Here is a 15,692-nt window from a genome sequence, read left to right as displayed (position 1 = left end):
CCCACAGGATTCCGGGTGGTGCGCCCAAAGTGGGTGCTCCCCCGCGGCCTATAATCGCCCGACTCTTTAACTTTCGGGATAGGGATGCTATCCTTCAGGCGTCGAGGGTGGCCGGGTCGCTGAAGTTAGAGAACTCTAATGTCAGCTTTTACCCGGACTTCACGCAAGCGGTCCAAAAACAACGGCTGGGATTTTTGGGCGTCAAACGGCGCTTGAGGGACATGGAGCTGAAATATGCGATGTTATTCCCGGCTAGGCTGCGGGTTGAGTTCCGGGGTCGCTCACACTTTCTCGACCGGCCGGAGGCGGTTGGAGACTGGTTGGATGCCCTGCCTCGGGGACAGGATCGAGACAGTCGGATGGCGGAGAGCGGAGAGGATTTGGTGGGGCAGGACTAGAACTTGGTTCCTGGTGATGGACTGGACTGGTGACGTTTTGTACCTTGGCTCAACTGGACCCTAGTTTGGCACAATATGCCCTCCAAATGCCTGGGGGTTGTGGGGAGCTTATTGGGGTCCTTTCCTCCTTCTGGGATTCTTTTTGTGGTATATGTTAGGGCGACAGGCACACTGCGAGTTGGGGGGGCTGTTTGGGCTCAAGCAGGGGTGCAGGGAGGGGGGAGTTGTGGTTTTGGGATTGTGGGGGAGGGAGGTTGTTGGGGATTGTTTGTTTGTTTCGCAAGGCAATGTGAAGTTCTCTGCTGATTTGTCCGGGTTGTGCTTTCCGGGATGTGGGTATCATGCACGGGAGTGGGATGGGGGGTAGGGGATTGAGAATCCTTTCGTGGAATGTGAATGGACTGGGGGACACGATCAAGCGCGGGGTGATGTTGCAGTTTTTGAAACGGATTTCGCCCGACATTGTTTTCCTGCAGGAGACGCATTTGATTGGGAACTCCTTCCATGCCCTAAATAGGAGGGGCTATCGCCTTGCCGCTCACTCTGGTTTCACTTCTGGCTCTAGGGGAGTGGGCATTTTGGTTAGGGCCTCTCTCCCATTGGAGGTGGACGAGGTGCTTCACGATGATAGGGGGCACTATGTGGCACTGGTGGGGAGATGGGAGGGTAGGACTGTTTCGCTCGTTGCTGTGTATGTGCCTCCGGGGTTACAGACGGCTACATTTGCTGATTTGGGGCGTCTGGTCCTGGGACTCCCTGGGGGGGTTCTGGTGTTGGGGGGTGACTTTAATGCTGTCGTCTCCGGGTTGGAGGACCGTCACCCCCCCAGGGATCTCCCTAGGGCTCAGGCCTGGTTGGGTAGCTTTTTGGACACTTTGGGACTTGTAGATTGCTGGAGATTGATGCACCCGGGACAGGCGCAATATACCTTTCACTCGGGGGCCCATGGGAGTCTCTCGAGACTTGATTACATGCTTATGCCGGCGATCCAAGCTGGGATGATTGGGGAGGTGCGTCATTTAGCCCGAGGTATTTCTGACCATTCCCCTATATGGTTGCAACTGAAGGTTGTCCCTGGGGCAGAGGGGAGAGTAGAACCCATTAGCCCCTGGTATCTACGTAACCCTAAGATCCGCGCGGAACTGGTCAAGTCCACTGATCACTACTTCAATGATAATGTGGGGTCGGTGTCGTCGGCCGTCTCCCTATGGGAGGCTTATAAAGTGGTGATCAGGGGGCAGGCCTTGTCCCTTATCTCCCATGCTAAGAGGTGCGAGAGAGCAGAGGTGGTTCGCCTGGAAACTGAAATAGCTGAAATGGAGGAGGACTTGGAGCGGGGAGTTACTGATGAGAAATTGCACGTTCTCAGCCTCAAACAATCAGATTATAGAGCGCTAGTCACGGAAGCCGCTAAAGGGATGAGTAGAGAGCAGCAAGGACGACTGTATGATGTGGGGGATAAAGCCGGAAAGTTGATTGCTTGGTTGGATAAGAAGGAGAGAGCGAGCAGGGTGGTGCCCGTTGTGGAGAGAATGGATGGAGTGCGTGTGACTGACCCGGTGGAGATCGTTAACTGCTTCGCGGATTATTTCCGCGGGGTATACTCTCCGGTTTCTGTGCGTTCGGAGGAGGATTCTCATCTGTTGCTTAGAGACATTGCATTGCCAACCCTATCGGAGGCTGATGCAATATTGATGGAGGCGAAGTTGTCGTCAGATGAGATCGCTCTGGCCACTCGCTCGATCGCATCTGGTAAGGCTGTGGGTCCTAATGGTCTTCCCATCGAACTATATAAGTTGCGTCCCGATAAGATAGCGCCATATCTTCGGGACATGTTTTTCGCGGCACGTGCGGCGGGCTTCCTCCCCCCTGACCAACGCCTCGCCAATATAGTTGTGATACACAAGGAGTGGAAGCCGCGAGATCGCTGCGCCTCCTATAGGCCCATTTCACTGTTGAACGCAGAACCCAAAATTCTGGCTAAGGTATTGGCTAATCGGCTGGTTCGGGTCGTGGGCGACTTGATTCATCAGGATCAGTCCGGTTTCATACCCCATCGGAATACCGCTCTGAATTTGAGGCGGTTGCACGGCGTGCTTGCTAGAGCGGAGTTTATACGTGAGCCGGCCATCTTGGCATCTTTAGATGCTACTATGGCGTTCGACACTTTGGAGTGGCCGTATATTTGGGCCGTGTTGGCGAAATTTGGGTTCGGCCCTGAGTTTATTGGTTGGGTAAAATTACTATATGCTGACCCACTGGCTCAGGTGGTGGTGAATGGTAGGGTGTCGGCTCCCTTCGCACTGGGGAGAGGTACGCGGCAGGGATGTCCGTTATCACCCCTTCTCTTTGCACTTTCTTTGGAGCCTCTCGCCGCCTGGTTGCGTTGGGAGCCGTCGTTGCGAGGCATTAGATGGACGCCGGAGTTTGAAGACCGTGTCTCCCTTTACGCGGATGACATCCTTCTGTATCTCACCTCTCCCCGACAGTCGCTAATTGTATTGGTGGACGTACTGAATTCCTTTGGTCGCAACTCTGGCCTGGTCATCAACTGGGCCAAGTCGTGTGTTTACGTCCTATCGGGCGAGGCCCCCCTCCTGCCACGGGATTGCCCTATCCAGATTGCAACACTGGGGTTCAAATATTTGGGAATCTTTATCTCTCTGGATCCCGCGGTCCGCTATGAGCGAAACCTTCTCCCTCCCCTCCAGCGATTGAAGGCCGACGTCGCGAGGTGGCGACGACTTCCGCTCTCGCCGCTCGGACGGGCAGCATTTTTTAAAATGATGTCGCTACCTCGCTTCTTGTATGCTTTGCAAAATACTCTAGATGTCGTGGAAGCCCGTTATTTCCGGGAGGTGGAGGGTCTTCAGCGCCAACTGTTTTGGGACGGGCGGCCGCAGATCGCTCTCGCCAAGTTGACGCTCCCTTGGTACGATGGGGGGGTCGCCCTCCCCGATATTAAACGATACTATTGGGCGTCTCAGTTGGCAGCGGTGAACCACGGGATGTACGGTCCTGCCTTGAATCCGGCCTTCGAGATGGATACATTTCTGCTCCCGGGTGGGGATTATAATAGGGCGCTGTACTCGGTGACCCCGGATACGCGGTTGACAGAACCCACGCAGGTTGCGGTACGTGTGTGGCACGCGGCGAGTGCTGCGATGGGGTGGAGGGATCGCTTGACTCGGGCGACGCCGTTGTATGCCTCCGGGCGGCTGGGCTGTTTGTGGAGATCGAAAGGCTTTGAGAAATGGGATATGATTGGTATATGTAAGGTGGGTGATCTTTGGGCGAAGGGGTCTTTCAAAACGTTTGAAATGCTTAAAACTGAATACAAATTAAATGATAGAGAGTACTTCCGGTATGCACAAGTCTACCATGCGCTGTGTTCGGTTTTTCCGGACGTTGCTGCTATCCCCGAGTATTCCCCGCTGGAGGATAGAGTGTTGGATGGCTACGTGCCCGACAGCACTATTTCTCTGATTTATAAAAAACTCATTAATGATCGCGCGGACTTGCTGCTCCGTTTGCGGGAGGCATGGACGGGCGATGGCTTGGAACTGGACGATGAGGACTGGGTATCGGCGGTGGCCTCCCCGAAAGAGGTGGCGATCCCGGCCCGCTTACGATTCGTACAGCTGAAGATCCTTCATAGAGTGTATGTCACGGGGCCCGGTTTGCTGTGTATGGGTTACTCGAGGGATGGACTGTGTAAGCGTGGATGTGGCCTGCCGGGTACCTTTCTTCATATCTTATGGGAATGTTCGGAGGTTGTGCGATTTTGGAACGGTATCCACACCGTAATGGAGGAGGTCACACACGTTGCTCTGTTGCCAGAGGCTAGAAGGTGTTTGTTGAATGTCTGGGAACCGAATGATTATAATGCGGCACAGACGCAGTGGGTGACTTTGGGGTACATGGTGGCTAAGCGTAACATTGCACAGCTGTGGGGCTCCCCGAGGCCGCCCATGGTCGCGGTATGGAAGGAGAATATGGACTGGTGTATGTTTAGGGAAAAGACGGTGTATGTGGCGAGAGGCAAGCCAGGGAAATGGACTAAGGTATGGGGTCCATGGAATTTATATCGTGGACGTATCTGCACCCCGCCTCTGCCATCAGAGGTCGATATTGCTTTGTCCCCCTAGCCACACATTCTGCAGGATTGTGTGAGGTGTGTTCCATGCTTTGTCTTCCCGTTGCCCCCCGCTACCGCTTCCAGTCAAGAACTACTTTGGACATTGTACGTTGTTCCCCATCCTGGGAAGAGTACGCTGCTATTTCGGACTCTCATTGCCTTGAGTGTGTTTTGTATTTAATAGAAAATGAAACAGTTTTTTCCGATTGCTCCTGGCCTATGGCCACGGCCTGTTGCATGTACTCACGAACTACCGGGAGCTCGGCCTCTGGTTCATTTGAATGTGTGGCGTTGCATTGCGGGCCCTCGGGCTCTATAGCGGCCGGCCTTGGTGGTTGTAGGCTCTTGTATGTATTTTATCGTATAATAAAGGTTTCTAATAAAAAAAAAATAAAAAAAAAGAATACACCTTTCACACCCCCGCCACAATTGCACAAACCTTTGAGTACTACTACATGGAGCTCTACTCAGCAGATCAATCACAGACACCAGACTCCACCTCCCAATTTCTACTGGGTATCACTCTTCCGAGGCTTTCAGAAGTGGAAGCCTAGGTCATCAATGAGTGCATCACAGGAGAGGAGTTTGGGGAGGCAATCTCACTACTAACTCTGGAGGAGGATCCTCTGTAGCTGCCTCTGGAGTATCTGTTACGACCACCTCGCCTAGATGGGAAGAACGTTCCCCTCTCCCACTGTTGTTCCAGTTACCCTGTGTTCCTGATGGGAAACCTCTTTGGTATCCTTGGTACACAAAACTGCAAGGCAAACCTCCTTGGTATCAACCGGCGCAAGCAAAAAGGCCAGGCTGAAAACCCTTCTTTAATGACATCTGTGCCTTGTCTAGTGTTGGAAACATGGTAATGAATCTGCTTAACTCCCTGACAAACGATCGTCAAATAATAATCTATTAGCAACAGGCCTTACATACGCAGACTCTATTTCCGTCAGTTTCGGGTTGACTCGTAGGAGAATGGATTGCAGTCTTTCAATCGAAATAGCACAGCAAATATTCCTTAGTTAGCATAACGCATTTTGAGACCAGCCGACCAGAGTAAATGAGTAGATGGGAATGTTAGACTCCTTTGCCTGGTAGGCCATCTCCAGTATTTTTATTAGTGGCCCTGCCATATCAAGGAGCTTTTCTGGTCAAGCGTACCAATATCTGTCCAAACCCTTTTTGAGATCTCTTAGAAACTTTTTTTATGAACGTAACCATTCGAGGATCCACCTCGGGCTTGTCTGCCACTGTTCCCGAGAAAACTGGCCCGGGGCATTCCACCCTAAGGCAATTACGTACCTCTTTTTGGAACTCTTTACTTAACCTAGATTGTACGTGATCAGCCACCTCAGGGTCGAATATCAGTCTGATGACCTTGGGTGGATAATCTCATCCAGGTGAAATGTAAGGCACATCTCCTGGTTTTTCTGCTTCTTCCTGCTGTCAGAAGACTTGCATTTTCATTTTACTTTGTCCAATAAAACGGGTTCTTGCAAAGAGTTAGAGTGCATAGAAACAGCATATTTTGCATTTGTTTGAACCAGGATTTGTAACCTGACTCTGTTAGCGGCACCGAGGAGGCACTATAGCTGTGGTCAGATGGGCCAGATGGAAGAGCCTTTCAAGAGTTTCAGAGTACTTCCCAGACTTTTCTTTGGCCTTGGTAGGCTTAGTATTGGAGGCACTTGAAGTGGAACCAGCAATCTTGCCCTCCTTCTGTCACTGCGCATACCATTGCAGCCACTGGTCCCTATAAAGTGCGCGCCTGGGTCGCTGTGGACGCTAAAATGAGTCTTTGTGCAAGCGGCACACTGGAGCATGCATCAAAAAGAGGAGACCTTTAAAGGCTAAGTGAAGAAATGAAAAGAAATTAGGCTACTTCAACATAAAAAGCAAACATTTGCATCTGTGGATGAGATCGGGTGATCTTTTTCGCATTTGCCAGTGTTTATCTTTGTGCTCTAATTTATTGGAAATAAAAGTTAAAGTATGACATTTTTGGAAAAGGCAGCTACAGGGTTGCCCACTGTATGCACTGAGAGGTCTGGGGAAATTTGCTGATGCCTTTCGACTTCACTGCAAGGCATAGTGAGATTTCCATTCCCACATAGTTTTGTTTTTTTCCTGTGATGTGTCATTAAACCCCAATGTTTTGCAGACATTTAATTCCAATGATAGCTACTATTTTTAGTTTAGCCATTCCATAAACACTATATATGAATACATCTCAAGATAAATAATATTTAAAACTGAGTACAGATAAACATTTGATTGTCAAAAGAAGGTAGAGAAAAAGTTATATATAAATGGCAGTTGAAGGCGTCATGCAGAAACGCATCAGCCAGAGTTCCTGTTTTTATCCGGTCATGGATTGAATAAACTATGCATCAAAACAATAAGACTTGGTTAATGTAAGTATTACTCTGTCCGGGTGCTGGTGGCACCGAATGGAGCCATGTTCTAGTTGGCGCATGAGCATATATTATATACACACACACAAAAACACATGTATAACATTTTCTTTCCCTTCTCTTGACAATTGTTTACCTGTATTCAGAATTGAATATTTGTTATTTTTCTTGATGCTATCTCCTTTTTGTCAATATTGTATATTTTTAATTGCTTTTTGCCAGTCTCTTTGTGAAGCGCTCTGACGCCTGCTGGGCCTTGTGTTTGCTACATAACACTACCAAAAAATGCACATTTTATTTTTTTAGACCAAACAAAAAAAATTATTTCTCTTTTTTTTTTTTAGACAAATGACGCATCTAAGTCTACATTACTTTATGAACTGAAAGCTATATTAGCCAGTCTGGTGGAAACCTTTTGAATTTAACATAGTTTTAAGTGCTCTAATGGCACAGTTCCATGAGTTTAACAGCACCCCTATCCTCTTCATTGATATGTTTATTTAACTAAAATTGGAGAGAGAGAGAGAGTGTACAAGTATTTAGCGTAGGACCTGTCACTGGACACTTGGGGACCACTTTGCCAGCCAAGCTTTTGCTTCCAACACAAGAAACTGTTTGCTTTGCCTCAAGCAGTAGCCAACCCCACCCACACCGCAGCCACTACAAACCACAGTTTTAACAACCAGGGGGTGGTTACATAAGACTGCCTGACTCAACTTCCCTTTACAGACATTACTGCAGAAGCATTGGCGAAACCAGCTACAGTGTTCACGGGCAAGGTGACCAAGCCCTTGGTTTTTGGCCAGCAGACTCCTCTTCACCACTACCTTTCAAATCAGGCTAAAAGCAGACTCGCATGACAACCAGCAGTAGCAGGTAGCGTGGTGGGAGCTTAGGGGCTGCCACCAAAGTGTAGAGCCAGGGGGGAGCGGAGATGGCCTGACTAGGTTCAGGTGCAGTCTGTAAGCCCCCTGGAGCTTCCCCGCACCTGTACCCCGCCCTATCCGTCAGCCGAAATCGGCCTGTCTTTCTGCTCCAGCACCTCAAAAGGCTGTCAGCCTCAACTACAACGACAAACATAACCACCTGGAACAGCTCCTGAACTAGTGACTAGCTCATCCCGCATAGCGCTGGGGACTACAGACAACAACAACACCTACAATGCCCAGCACAGTATTGGAAGCCTTGCCACTGTAGTGTGCTTGTGCCCTACCTATCCACCTTGACCAAGCCCCATAGGACAGGGTCAAGATAGCAAAACGGCGTTACCACTGTCTCAGCCGCGTCCCGTCAACCGTGCCAGCTCAGCCCGACCTACTCCAAGCAAGCTAGGATACATGTAAAGCCCTAGGGGTCATGCCAAAAAGAAAAATAGTACCTCGGAGGAAAGGAACCACTCTCTGAGCGGACATCTCTTCAGATCTACTAGCCACCACGCCTCAGGGGCTAGAACCCATAGCCCTTCCTTCTACCACACCAGGAGATAAAGGGGTGCAATCGTCACAGTGACTCATCAGTGAATACTTAAGCAAGGCTCCACCTCAGGTGTGTCTGTTTCCACCCCCAGCGGCACAGCTGAACTCACCAGCACTTGATAAATCCATTAACACCACAAACAGACCTCCAGCCAGGCCATCATCCGACACGCCTTGCTCTCACCCAAATCAACAACAGGTGGCCATGGGCACCTCTGAGCCTCTCCAACTCTTCCATCCCTCCCCAGACAAACTACCATTGACCCAGGCCAGTGCACCTGTAAACCCAGATACAAAGGGATGCAACTAACATTCTAGCTCAAAAGGGTCCTGGGATATCAAAGCTTTGCCAAGCATCCGCATGCGAACATCAACAACTGCCCAGATGCACACATGCGCAATCGACTCCATTTCTCTGCCAACATCTGAGGAGACATCCAATACCACTCAGCTGGATAGCAACACACCAGAGTCAAATCACACCCAGACACCCATAAAGAAGAGGGAAAGCATACCAGACCAGGAGCTAGGCAACCTATCCAACCGCTTCCTTGAAGCCCACATTGAAGCCTCATTGGCTCAAACATGGGGTCTCTGCAGAAAGCATCCCCCCTCCTGTTCCTCTGAGCCCCTCCTCAGACTCACTGGCCTCTTACACTGCAAGACACTCATATGGCAATCCCAGAAGATGGAACTTCAGATAGACCTAATTCAATCAATGGCCTCAACCTTAGCAGGCCTGAGCTCCGAACTAACCTCCATGGAAAAAGTAATTGGGCTATCGGAAGCAAACAAAACATGTCCAAGCTCCCTATTGGCTCAATAAACTAAGCTCTCTTCCCGAAATACTATGCTCTCTCAGAGACAGCGTCAATAACAATGTCTGCTGCGCCGGAAACCCAATAAAAAACTTACAACAGTGGAAAACGTCCTTTCCTACACCAACCGAAAACAACAGGGCTACATCTGTACTAACAAGGGGAATCATCCCCTCCCCAATAAAGAGGGCTCTACCCTGTTACCAAACAGTTAACACACTCTGCCGTTCTCTTAGCAGAAACACCTTCCCTGGAGGCGAAGGGTGCAGTGATAGCCACCCGCAATCATAGCACTGGGGTCTCACCCTCCCCAAGCCTGACCAAGGAAGACGAAACTGCTCTACAAAGGGACCCATCAATTTCATCTCCCCCCTCCAATAAAACCAATTCCCTCCAGAAAGGAAAAAAAGAAACTTAAAAAACAGTCAAAAAAGCAACGCCTCGAAAAAAGGAGATCCTGGATCTCAGGGATAGGCAACACCAACAAGGCAGACAAGGAACAGGGGTCTGCAATGCCCTTCCCCATCTTTAACTTGAATTTAAAACCAAAAACAGAGATTACCGAGCAAAAGGAAGTCATTAATGACACAAATCACCCCTAAAAAAAACAACCAAACCTGCACAAGAGACATTCAAGGAATCCACCCAGGAAATGCAGAAGCTCCTAAACTTACCACTGGGTCAATCAACGCACACAAGGAAGACCTGGGAGAAAGCCTCATACTTAGAGGGTCGTATGAAGTAGAGGGTAATGCTCCTCTCCCACGCACCACTAAGATGGGACTGAGCTCAGAAGCCCCCCCACACTCTCTAACGAGCATACAACACAAGTATGCCATGACAACCACACAAAGTTTCAATGGGACCAATAAACCTAACACCAAACCACAGGCCTCCGGAATCCTCTATACCACTACAGTGGTCTACCCGAAAAAAAAAACCAACAGATATAAGTACTAACACAAAGCCATCACATGTCATGCTAAACAACAGCGCACCTGGCATCGACACCCCCACTTTTGCAGCAGCACTCAAAATACACTTTGGTTCAACCCTCTATCGCTCAATAATCACATCCAGGGGGCACGCCACTTGCATCAAAATGACAAGCTCCAACCAACCCTCTTCAGCCACCACCATGCCCAGACGCCTGATGGCTAAAGACAGATCAGGGTTGCATAGAGGCCCTCATTGGACTCGATGAGCCGCCTCTCTGGAGAACTCAGACCCTAACCACCTCCTCGGGTTCCACAGTTTCTACCTCCAAACCAGACGAGTCTTCAAGTGAAAGCACCTTAGAACAGCTTGAACTGGCTTTTATTCTGCACTATACCCTCAAGGACTTGCACGACATACTCAACAGGGACAATCTACGCCTATTCAAACATATCCCTGCCTGGAGGGGGCTAGCCTCCTTCGAATTAACATCCACAGCGTTTGCCCGAATCCACGATAAAGGAACCTCAGAGGCCACCATTACCACATGGTCTGGAGCGAGCTGAAAGGACCCTATCATGGGCAAAGAATGAACTTTCATGGGGTGGGGCATCAAGTTCCTAGAATCTCATCCGCAGAAATATCCACATGTGATGCTTCAGGAAGAAACTGCAAGACCTCATAAGAGTGTGCTGAGGGGGACATGGGGAGCACCCATGACTGGCTCTCAAAAGCTGAAAATATCATCAAAGTTGTATGCGCTAACAACCAGCGACAGGTAAGATGCTCAACAAGTACCAACTTCAACTCTAGTGGGTGGAGCCAGCTGGGCAACCTCCATAGAGGGATTGCAGATAACTGCTCCTACTTTGAACCCCCAAGGCCGTCTTCATGCTTAGACCTCTCAGCTAAGGCCCAAATTCACAATCACTTCCTGAAACGTGGCGGGGCTTAGGTCAATACTCACAAGCAAACCCATGCTAACCTATTTGAACAGAAATGAAATTTTCTGCCTACAGGAGACATGGGCTCTTACTCCATGTGTTATCGCTATCACAAACTCTTCAAACCAGCAAAATGCACCAATCTTTTTGAGCGACCATCAGGGGGCCTATCTATTTTTATTAAACACTCTTGCAAGATCAAGGCCGTAACCATAAAACGTAATTCTCTGGCCTGGCAAGCAGTCCTCGTTTCTGGCATATCAAGTAGCAAGAAAGATACTTCCCTTCTTCTAAGAAACTCCTACCACAACGTAACCAAATATCCAAATTGCCTGCTACCAAACACCTAACCGACAGCCTGGAGAATCTCCTCTTGGAGTTTGTCACCCATGAAAACTTGTTAGTGGGAGATTTTAATATCAGGGCACTGGGGAGCACCTACAACTTAGTACATAAAACCAAAGAACAGGACAAAATGAATACTCTTTTATCTAACCACAATCTACTTTCTGCCAAACAAATCTCTCGGGCACAAGACCCTCACGTTCAGTTCCCTGTCACATTCAAAGGGATCTTAACCATAGACTATATTTTCCTATCAGCCCACTTAGCCACTCAATTGGTCAAACTGGAGATCCCTGACTGCCCTGAAAGCAGCCACAACACCCTTACTGTAATACTTGACCTAAATGCCACAACAGCCGCCAATGTTCAGAAGTAGGACTTTCTTCGCTGACTGAAGCACACAAACTAGTCAAGAGAATCAAATGGTGACTGTCAGATACCTTCAAGGTAGGCAAGCAGCTGGAATACGTAATCTTACAATTCAACAACAACTCACTGGGAGACTCTTACTACAGGTGAGATTATCTAATAAACAGGTTAAAGGTCAACCTGGTGGGATCTGGTGCCTCCCATCAACACCCCAAGACCCTGGTGAAGGACTAGACCTGAAAGCCGCATAACAGGGCTATTATCACTGCACAAAGAGCATTAAGGAGGGCAACACGCGCTCACAAACTAAATCCCACTGCAAGCTCCGCAAAGAACACTGCCAATCTATGCAAAACATACAAAAAACTAACCTGGGAAGCAAAGAAAAACACTGAGCTAAATAAATGACTAAAAAATAAACCAAATGTTGCAAGAGAAAAGCCTGGCCCACTGCTGGAAGCACATCAACAAACTCAGACCTCCCAACTGCTCTGGGAGACGTGTGGTTCCAGGAGAATCCTGGGTGTGACACATCAAAGCTCTATACAACAGTCTGCATCTAGGCCCTATTGACGCTTCTGGCTGGATGACTGTGGAGTATATGCCTGGGGAAACTCAAGCTCTGGCCACCGAGCCCCAGGTCTGTAAATATATAAAAGCCATGAAAATCGACGGAGCTCCATACCCCAATGGCATCCCAGACAGTATATTCAAATGCAGCAAGGAGGAGTGGGCTAAGGTGTTAACCCCCCCTCTTCAACCAAACCTGCATTGCTGAACAGATCCCTTACTCATGAAGGGGCTCCATCCTATGCCCAATCTTCAAAATAGGAGACCAGACAATTCCATCTAATTACCGACTTATAGCCCTCCTGGACCAAGAGGCCAAAGCCTATGCCCAGTCTCTTCTCAAACAGCTAGAGGAATTAGTTACAGAAAACAACATTTTCTCTTACTTCCAAACCGGGTGTCACGCCACTGCATCAACAATCAATAACATCACAGCACTTGCCATCCTCAGTCGTCATGCAGCCCAAAAATGCCAGCCTCCTCTTTACAGCGGTTTCATTGATTACAGTGCTGCATTCAATAAGGTAGACTGCAACACTCTTTGGAGGAAACTAAATGCATTGGGGTTACCCTGGCAGCTGCTTGGGGCCATCATCTCTCTGCACTCAAATAAATGAGTCGGTGAGAATGGGCCTCATCACTGTATCCTCAAAAATCACAACCAATGACAGCCTGAAGCAGAGATGCGTCCTCGCTCCCCTCCTTTTCAACCGATTCACAGCTGACCTGGGGAAATTCTTGGAGTGTAGTTGCATGCTACCACCACAACTCAGCCACTCAAAGCTACACATTTTACAATATGCTGACGACATCGTCATAATGGATCACACCAAACTTGGAATCCAACGAGTCCTGAATAAGCTCCAGGAATACAATGAAGCCAACTTTCTTATGATCAATCAGGACAAGTCCAAAGTCCTGATCTTTGGTCACTGCAAAAAAAAGAAACTTTTTACATGGTGTATGGGAGCCGGGACTATTAAAACAACCATGAAATACAACTAACTACCTGGAGGTATGGTTCAACAAGGCCACCAGACCAACGGCCCACCTAGCCGCCCTGAAGAAGAAAGCAGGAGCAATCATACATTGCTGGACCTGTCGTAATAAGAACTTAAAAAGTGACTCCGCAGTACTCATACTAAAGGTCATGAAAGCCTCTCTTATAATTGCACTACAGTCAACGAGCCTTCCCAGAGCCCTGTGCCCCAAGCCTAGATCACGCTCAATGTACGGCCTATAAGGGAGTACTTCAACTCCCCAGATATATACGCAGGACCGGATTACGATTGGAATAGGGACTTCCAAGACAATCCCTCACCCGCAAGGCTGACACCCTGAAATGTTATATAAGGGTCCTAATAGCACTGGCTAACACACTTAAAGTACGCCTTGAGACATTTGAGAGTCCTGGGAATCCCTGGTACGGACAAGTTCAAAAAGCTTATAGCCTCTTCACAAATCGAAAGCACTGTGATAAACTCAGGCATTATCCCTAACACAGCCTGGAAAAGGGACAAAAACAGGCAGCTGAACTTAACCTCACATCTGCTGGAAACCTGCTCTTTTAAGTCCTCAACTATCTAATCCCCACTGAATGATTCCTACCTACTGGGGAAGTCACAGCCATACCTCTCAGAAGGTATACACAGACATCCTATTCATGCACCTGCTAGGCCTACCAATGGCTGACTTCAACCAATGGGCCACATTGGGAAAGCAGGGGGCCTGCAGATTGTGCAATTATAAGAAAGAATCATGGTTTCACCTTCTGTGCTGCCGTCCCATGCTTGCTGTCCCCAGGAGATCTCTCCTTAAACCAATTTATCTAAAGAAGGAAATCCACTCATGCCTGGATTCATCGCCACTGTGCTTCTCCCACACTGACACAAAAAGCTTTAAGACCTACTTCGACCCCGCCCTGCATCTCCCCACCTGCCAAATTTGCTCAAAAACTGATAACAGACTATTTCATGACATGATCCAAAAGTAGGAAACGGGGCAGCAAGAGTCTCTCTGGCAAAGCATAACACACTAAAAGTAAAGTGGTTCCCCTCGCCAACCTTTTCATCGCTCTAAAATGCCCAACATGCATCTCACACAGGCCCAGTCCTGTTCATTTTTACCCTCCCCCCCCAGCACTCCTTGGGGGTATCAACACCCGCACTTTGCACTTTTTTTGTTTTTCTCACTGTTTAAAGAAGATAGGGCAAGTTGCTTAATTTTTAGACACTCAAACACTGTACATATGGCTTCCTCATTCACTGTATAACCTTATCCTTGCTATGGCTAACATCGGTGCTTCTTTTATCCTTTTAATAACTGTTTTATTGTGAAATTGTTATGGCTTTAACTAACTAAATAATAAAGCTTTACTTACTCACTGAACTGAAACACAAACAATTTAGGATTGGCTTTACCCTTATAAGGGCTCATCAGATAGGTATGGCCAGACATTGGTTCCTCACACAGTGTGACACTGGAACCGAGCTATACCTTGCTGATTTGCACTTAGCAGGGCGAAACCGGTGGCAGGTTGCTTATGTGTTTGATGTACCGCCCTAAGAGGCAAGGCCTCTTCCCATGAGGCGCAGGGTCAATGTTTTGTTTGAAGATAATTATGACAGCGCTTATCTCTTTAGAGCAACAGAGGAGAGGAGTTGGCCTAACGACTGGGGTGCTCGACCTCGGACCTGGGGAACTGGGTTCGAGTCTCGGTAATGACGCTGAACATCCTGTGATTCTGGGCAAATCACTTCATCTCCCCGTGCCTAACAAAGAATGAATGTGTGTCCTAATGTAACGTAACTGGTGCTATGTAAAGCGCTCTGATACCTGATTGGATTCAGGTCAAGTTTGCGCTATATAAAACTCTGCAAAACAAAAAAAAGAAGGGTGATGGTGCTTGTTATATATGATGGGTGAACAGAATGGTGATTGGTGCACTGTGTAATGTAACATTGTTCAGAGATTTCTGGAAATGTAGTTTATCGGAAGAAAAAAATTATCTGATTAACTGCTATCATATTCTCAGGACCAGTAGCGGTCCGTGGAGGGAGTTCCGTGGGGCGGTGAGGCGGGGCGGGGGAGGGGCAGGGTGGGGGAATGTAAACACCGGAATATGGATGAACGGAGGTAAGTACACATTTAAATAAATAAAACTAATTCCTTTGCGCGCGCTGCATCGCAAAATGCGATGCAGCGCGCGCAACAAAATTTGTTTTATTTATTTAAATGTGTACTTACCTTCGTTCATCCATATTCCGGTGTTTACATTCCCCCACCCTG

Source organism: Triturus cristatus, chromosome 6, assembly GCF_964204655.1.
Source record: "Triturus cristatus chromosome 6, aTriCri1.1, whole genome shotgun sequence".
Classification (NCBI taxonomy): domain Eukaryota; kingdom Metazoa; phylum Chordata; class Amphibia; order Caudata; family Salamandridae; genus Triturus; species Triturus cristatus.
This window is presented reverse-complemented; position numbering follows the sequence as displayed.